General features: G+C 41.9%; 1 long non-coding RNA gene across 1 annotated transcript; it reads right to left on the reverse strand.

Annotated features, from left to right (window-relative positions):
• Nucleotides 1-982: 982 nt before the first annotated feature.
• Nucleotides 983-5,588, reverse strand: LOC144678521 (uncharacterized). Its single transcript, XR_013576121.1, has 3 exons — nt 5,510-5,588; nt 3,090-3,137; nt 983-1,200 (listed from the first exon to the last, which is right to left on the reverse strand). It is a non-coding gene; the product is annotated as an uncharacterized LOC144678521 (long non-coding RNA).
• Nucleotides 5,589-7,708: the final 2,120 nt, after the last annotated feature.

The raw sequence follows: 7,708 nt of genomic DNA on the forward strand, positions 1-7,708 counted from the left end.
AAAATCTGTATATTTGGTAGTAAATAGCTGTTTTCTTAAAAGCATTATTAAAATACCACAGGTTTAAATGCAACACGTCCATGTTGTTATTGTATATTATAATTTAGATGGAGGATCTGTGATTACTAATCCATTTGAAAAGGAGTCCTTCAACCAACACTCAAGAACCACTGGTCTAGCGAAAGGAAATCACAGAATCGTTACGATATAGGAGGAGGCCATATGGAACAGAAATGGCATATATATAAAAAGCCTCACACCACTACACATGTGAATAACGAGGTGTCTCTCTCTGTACAGCATTTGTGCGTGATTTGGGCCTTTTGGGTTTCATTAATTTTGATGTGACTAAGTTAGTATGGTCAGGCCTGACCACAAAAATGCCCTCAAACCTTAACCCAAATTAAGGAATGACCTCAAAGAAGAGAAAGGCGGATGCCGAATGCTGAATATTCAAAGAATGGACTTCTAAATATTCTATTTAATATCCAAATAGCTGTTATCAACACAATTCATTTCATGCGTTTGGCCCTCAACAGCTCAGCAAAACTTAAGTGATCCTCCAGCCCAAACAATTACCCATCCCTGTTCTTGAAGGTTGTTCTTTGCCTAATTCAGAACGCTCAATTTAGATGAGTTGTAACTTCCAATCACCAGATTAGTAAGTAATTAAAAAGTAGAAACTGCGGATGAAAGCATTGCTATAAACCAGTTTTGAACCACCATGTGCAGAGGATGCTTGATAAATACAGCAAAGGGGAGGAAGGGGAGAGTGTAGGCCACCCGATCTACCAAGTTCATTCCCATTAAAGTTTATACGACACGACCCCTATTTCTCACAAAAAAAATTTGTTTCCATACTGGCCCCACATCAAAACTGTATCCTCAGCTCCTCAAAGGGTCCAAGGAATTAAACCAATGTGAACCAAAGACAGGCAGACCATCATAAAATCCAAGGTTTTGGTTTATATTTACTTTGTGAATCTCACCCAGGGCAGTAGGGACAGGGAGGAGAGGGAGAAAATAAAAAAGGGGGTGGAAATTAAATCAGAATTTCTGATCCTAATCACTGTGCAAGGACCCTTGCTGGAAGAGATTGTGTTTGGCTTTGATGCCCCTCACGGCACACAGTTCACCAACACATGCGATAAGAACAGAAAATGCTGGAAAAACTCAGCAGGTCTGACATCTGTGGAGCATCTGTGGAGAGAGAAATAGAGATAAAACAGTTTCGAGTCTGTATGACCCTTTTTCAGATTTCTGTTTTTATTTCAGATTTCCAGCAACCGCAGTATTTTGCTTTTATCTCACTCCCTGGGGTCAGCAATGACTTGTTAATCTGGTATAACGAGTTCCAATTGCTGATGGAAAAACCATGCAGCAATTTCAGGATAGGAGGCGTTTTTAAAAATATCAATACCTTCCTTCCCCACCAGACGCTTTTACGTTTCCTTCTGACAAAGGTTTAAAGTATTTTTTTTTTTAAAAACAGCACACAAACTATCGAATTATTTCACAAGCTGATGACTCCAAATCAAAAGTTTTCACAAAAGGGATTGTTGTGGGAAGGTCAATTGCTGTGAGCCGTATCCTCAGAGCTGTCAAACCCTTTGGCAAAGATAAAACTAAACCCATTCATGCTTGACATTTTAATTCACCAATGGTCATCCTACGTAGAAGCATCTTTGAAGTAATTAACCTCCATCTGTGTTCATTTTCAGGGCAATGTGTTACTTATAAACACCGCATGACGTGGGAGTGTTAGACAGACTTTCAACTCCTGGAGCCAGGTGTTGAACAAAAGAAGTGTCAAGAACCACATCTATAGCTGGAAATCCTTTTGCAACGCTCCCAATTTTTTCTCTTTTCTTCCAGGCCCACTCTCTCCCCAACCCCAGTCCCAAATATGCCAACTCTTCGTTGTACATAGATGCACAGAGAATTGGCAGCCCTCCAAGTCTACTCAGGCAAGTGACCAATCTTCATGTTGAGTTTATACAGAGGGGTACTGGTAGGTGATCTGGCTGGAAGGACACTGCACAGCCCTCAATCCTGTCCTCGCAGTAATGCACTTACTACTGGGGTTGGGGCCCAATGGAGAACAGTCAGGAGCGGGAGGTTCTCAAACCAAGGACATAGATATTAATTCCACTACTCACTTCTGCCTCGGCTCAACAAAGACCAGGGAATATCCTGGGATTTTCCTGGTCTATACGATTCACATTTAGTATGTATTTACCCATTGAGCCATTGGGGAGGCTCTTCCACAATTACGTATTTTTTTAAATTCATTTACGGGATGTGAGGGTCACTGGCTAGGCCAACATTTATTGCCCATGCCTAGTTGCCCTTGAGGTGTTGGTGGTGAAGTGCCTTCTTGAACTGCTGCAATCCCTGTGGTACACCCACAGTGCTGTTAGGGAGGGAGTTCCAGGATTTTGACCCAGCAACAGTGAAAGGATGGTGATATATTTCCAAGTCAGGATGGTGAGTGGCTTGGAGGGGAACTTCAAGTGGTTCCCGTGTATACGCTACCCTTGTCCTTCTAGATGGTAGCGGTCGTGGGTTAACTCTAGACATCATCACTCTGCACACAGATAGGCCATTCAGTCCAACCAGACTATAACAGTGTTCATGCCATGCACAAGCCTCTTCCCATCCTATTTCTTCTCACCCCATCAGCATAACCTTCTATTCCTTTCTCCCTCATGTATTAATCTAGCTTTCCATTAAGTACATCTATGCTAACCGCATCCTTAGTAGCTTAAAGTCATGTACTGCCTGTAAAATTCAACATTCTGCATCTTCAATAACATTTTCCTTTAGCAGTGTGCTGTCCAGAAGACCCATACCTTACCCATACCCTTTGGCACATGCGTGCAGGACAAATTCCACGCCTCTGCTTCCAAGTCCCAAAACTCCAAAGGCTCCAATTGCAATAGGCCTCGACTGAGACCCACGGTGACTTTTCAAGCAAACCAGAGTTACTAATGGTTTCTAAGTCTTGACTTGAACTGTCTCAGCAACTGAATCAACACCACAAAATAAACGGAAATGAGATGCTTTTTCATCCCATGGTCCCCACTCACCTATGAGGCTTCTTTCTCTTCAACATGTTCACATGAATTCCAGTAACTCTGCAAGAGATTAGATAAGAAAACATTCAATTACTTTAAAGCATAAATTCTAGTCTTCCACAGCTCATGCAGCCACTGCAAGCTGCAACAGCTGTGTTTACTCATTCAGATGGCCTAGATTAGTTTTAGGATTGGCTTTTCAATTCTCAACAATAATGGGTCAGGATTGGCTTTTCAATTCTCAACAATACTGGGTCTAAGAGCCAAGGATCCAGATCCTTGGTTCACACTTTGAAATGGAATAAAATGTGAGATAAGGCAGTGAGAGAGAAAGTCACGAGGTGGGGATGGGGGTTGGTGGAAAGAGGCACGGAGGTGGGCGGCTGGACTTTAAAGCCATTTTGTACAATGCCAAAGATAAAATTTTGTTACTCATGCAATGGAAAGTTTAGAACTGATTGCTTAGATTTGAGCACTCCAAATTTAGTATTAAAACAAACCCTAGCTATGACTCAGAGAGCATTAGAAGTAATACAGACAGCTCCAAGAATTCTCCACTCCCAGCCAAAAAAACAAACAATTCTGGTTGCCTGCACTTCCTGTTCAATATGAAATGCGTGGAACAACTTAAACTTGTGCAGTTTGTTTCAAAACTAGAGCCAAATAAAATAGTAATAGTATATGTGAATTCACAGTGGAATTTCCATGGTTCATGCTCCAGTTACTTGCCTTCTGGTTATCTGCCAAAACTTTTGCTAGGCAAAGCCTCGTGTGAGCCATTATCGTGCTACATAGCCCATTATCCCCACCTGGTTCCGCTGTGGCATAAATCAGCCTCTCGGCATCAAACTGATTTGACCCAATGATATTTATATCCTACTGACCTTCATCTCCCAGGTCTACAGTATTGCTTTACCAAATAGGCAAGGCCAAAATTTAGGACACAATTCATCAATTCCCATTATCCATCAGAATGTCTCTCCCAAACAGCAGGTAATGCAAATGATCTAGATGAAGGAACTGAGGGCATCCTGGCTAAGTTTGCAGATGATACAAAGATAGGTGGAGGGACAGGTAGTATTGAGGAAGCGGGGAGGCTGCAGAAGGATTTGGACAGGTTGGGAGAATGGGCAAAGAAGTGGCAGATGGAATACAACGTAGGGAAGTGTGAGGTCATGCACTTTGGTAGGAAGAATAGAGCCATAGACTATTTTCTAAATGGGGAGGGAATTCAGAAATCTGGAGTGCAAAGGGACTTGGGAGTCCTAGTCCAGGATTCTCTTAAGGTTAACATGCAGGTTGAGTCGGTAGTTAGGAAGGCAAATGCAATGTTGGCATTTATTTCGAGAGGACTAGAGTATAAAAGCAGGGATCTGCTGCTGACGCTTTATAAGGCTCTGGTCAGACCACATTTAGAATATTGTGAGCAATTTTGGGCCCCATATCTCAGGAAGGATGTGCTGGCCCTGGAGAGGGTCCAGAGGAGGTTCACGAGAATGATCCCAGGCATGAAAGGCTTAACATATGAGGAACGTTTGAGGACTCTGGGTCTATACTCAATGGAGTTTAGAAGGATGAGGGGGGATCTGATTGAAACTTAGAATACTGAAAGGCCTGGATAGAGTGGACGTGGGGAAGATGTTTCCATTAGTAGGAGAGACTAGGACCCGAGGGCACAGCCTCGGAGTAAAGGAAAGACCTTTTGGAACGGAGATGAGGAGAAACTTCTTTAGCCAGAGAGTGGTGAATCTGTGGAATTCATTGCCACAGAAGGCTGTGGAGGTCAGGTCATTGAGTGTATTTAAGACCGAGATAGATAGGTTCTTGATTGGTAAGGGGATCAAAGGTTACGGGAAGAGGGCGGGAGAATGGGGTTGAGAAACTTATCAGCCATGATTGAATGGTGGAGCAGACTCGATGGGCCGAATGGCCTAATTTCTGCTCCTATGTCTTATGGTCTATTGAGTTTCTGGATGAGTAGGGGAATTGGTCAAAAGATTCAGAGGCGAGTTTAAATTCTGCATATACTATACTCACTCCGTCAGACAATTAAAAATTTATATACAATTTTTAACCACATTACCTTTGGCACCTAATGAACTACTTCAGTAAAGACCTTCTGCACAAATCCTGCCCTTTAGTTCCAGCTTTTAACAGTACAGATTTAAAAATTGTCGAAACGGTAACCTATCTTTGCTCTACAGATGCTAACAGGTCAGCAGTGCATTCACAATAGTTCCCGTTTGATCTTTTATTTTGATATCCAACATTTGTAGTTTTCTTATTATCACCAGTGCACTCTGGCTGCCGTGTGTACCATTTATAGAAGGTACTGCAACAATTTACCAAGGCATCTTTGACAACACCTCCCAAACCCATGACCTCTACCACCCAGAAGTAAAAGGGCATGCAGATCATGGGAACACCATCACCTCCAAGTCACACACGTCTTGCCTTGAGCATCTATCTGCCATTCCTTCACCACTGCTGGGTCAAAATCCTGGAACTTCCTGTTACTAATTTATAATGGGAAAAAAGTATATTTATAACAGAAACTGTGTAAACACATCACACTGCAGTAACATTCTCCCCCCAGCAGAAGTGACGTAATGTGATGAAAAATACCTACTAGTGTCATTATAAGATGACAAGCTGACATAGGCATTTTCCGATATAAATATAGCCACTAACATTAATAGTGGAAATATAAGTGCATGGATGCATTGCATAATTTTAAAATGAGGACTGAATCAAATCTGCACACACTGTTCAAATCCCCCTTTTGCTCTTTAAACTCTCCACAAACGGCCATCTCCTTTATTTCAGTTCTAACCCCACATTGAATTTTTTTCCCCTCCATTCTAGATACTAATTTTTTATAAAATCCCCTTCTACACTCAGTTTTTACTCTCCTTTCTTAAAAAAATTAAGTAGCGAGTTGCTGTGATTTAGAAACGTACTGCTTAACAGGGTGGTGAAAGCAGATTCAATAGTAACTTTCAAAACGGATTGGGATAAATGAAAAGGAAAAATTTGCAGGGCAATGGGAAAAGAGCAGCATAATGGGACTATTTGGATAACTTTTATTGAGCTGACACAGGCACGATGGACAGAATGGCCTCATTCTGTGCTGTGAGAATCTATGATATCAAATGACACTTTCCTACAAACCACATCATCTCAACCAAGGCAACAGATGCCACATCGCATCCACTTCCTTCCAAAAAGCCCCTCACTCAACATGACAGTTTTGCTAATTATAAGTATGGAAAAAGAAAAAAAGGTGTCCAATCATACTTCAAGCATCATACATGCAAAATATATCAGTGAAAAGCCAGCCACTTCTTTCTGACCTCAAGATCTGCCTGAAGACAACAAACTAGTGACTGACCACAGCAAGGCGCAGCAGTTAGATGAGGTGACCTTAAAAGGAACACACTAGGTCACACTCAGTTTTACCATACCAAAGGAAAAGACAGGTAGACTTCCATTTATGTAGTGCTTTATACAACTGCTGGACATCCTGGAATGTTTTTATAGCCATTGAGGATTTTTTTGAAGTATGGTCGGCGTTGTAACATAGGAAACATGGCAGTCAATCATGTGCAGCACAAACAGCATTGTGATAATGCCCAGAGTGTCTATTTCAGTATCAGCCATGGTAGCACTCCAGTCTCCGACTCAGAAGGTCATGGGATCAAGTCGCACTCCAGAAACGTGAGCACAAAAAAAACCAGGCTGACACTCCAGGACAGTACTGGGGGAGTGCTGCATTGTTGGAGGCACTGCCTTTCAGATAAGACATTAAACTGAGGCAAAAGATGCCACGGCACTATTCCAAAGGAGAGTGGGGCTCTTATTCCTGGTGTTGTGGTCAATAATTATTCCTCAATAAACATCACTAAAACAGATGTGGTCATTATCACACTGCTGTCTGTCGGAGCTTGCTGTGAGCAAATTGGTTGCTATGTTTCCTGTGTTATGACAGTGGCTACACATCAAAAGTGCTCTGGGACATTCAGATTGTGAAAGGCACAACGCCAATACAAGTCTTTTTCCTTTCTTTCCGATGTTGATTGAGGGATTGATGTGGGCAAGAACACAATAGAACAAGTCACACTGTACAGCACTCCTATTTGTGAAAAAAAGTGTATACTCCGTCTTCCAACAGTCAATGCCATGGAAAATTTGCTGGTAATGTTCAAATCAATGTTTATATTCATCCTGGATAACTCTCAAGCTGCTGATATTGTATAAACCTTGTTATACAGATTATTGTCCAGTATGGATTCAATGCTTTGAACAGAACCTCCAAGTCCAAAACAGGAGAAACCAATCGAGCAAGAAAGATCCAACAATAGGCTGGATAGGCCTACAGGCTGTAAACTTGGACATATCATCAACAAACACTACCTCAAATGGAAAAAAAAGTACAAGGCTGTTCTGATTGGAAATGATGGCTGGGATTAAGGTAAGCACTTTTAATTTGCTGCTCTGGTTTCTAACCACACTACTATCGTATCCACCGGCATCATGCTCCCCATGAGAAACTCATTGGATACACAGAGACCGGTTTCCGCACTGACTTAGCCATGGTCAATGATGCTGCCGATTGAGCGTCTGATTATGAA

Source organism: Cetorhinus maximus, unplaced genomic scaffold (assembly GCF_964194155.1).
Source record: "Cetorhinus maximus unplaced genomic scaffold, sCetMax3.hap1.1 HAP1_SCAFFOLD_4510, whole genome shotgun sequence".
Taxonomy (NCBI): domain Eukaryota; kingdom Metazoa; phylum Chordata; class Chondrichthyes; order Lamniformes; family Cetorhinidae; genus Cetorhinus; species Cetorhinus maximus.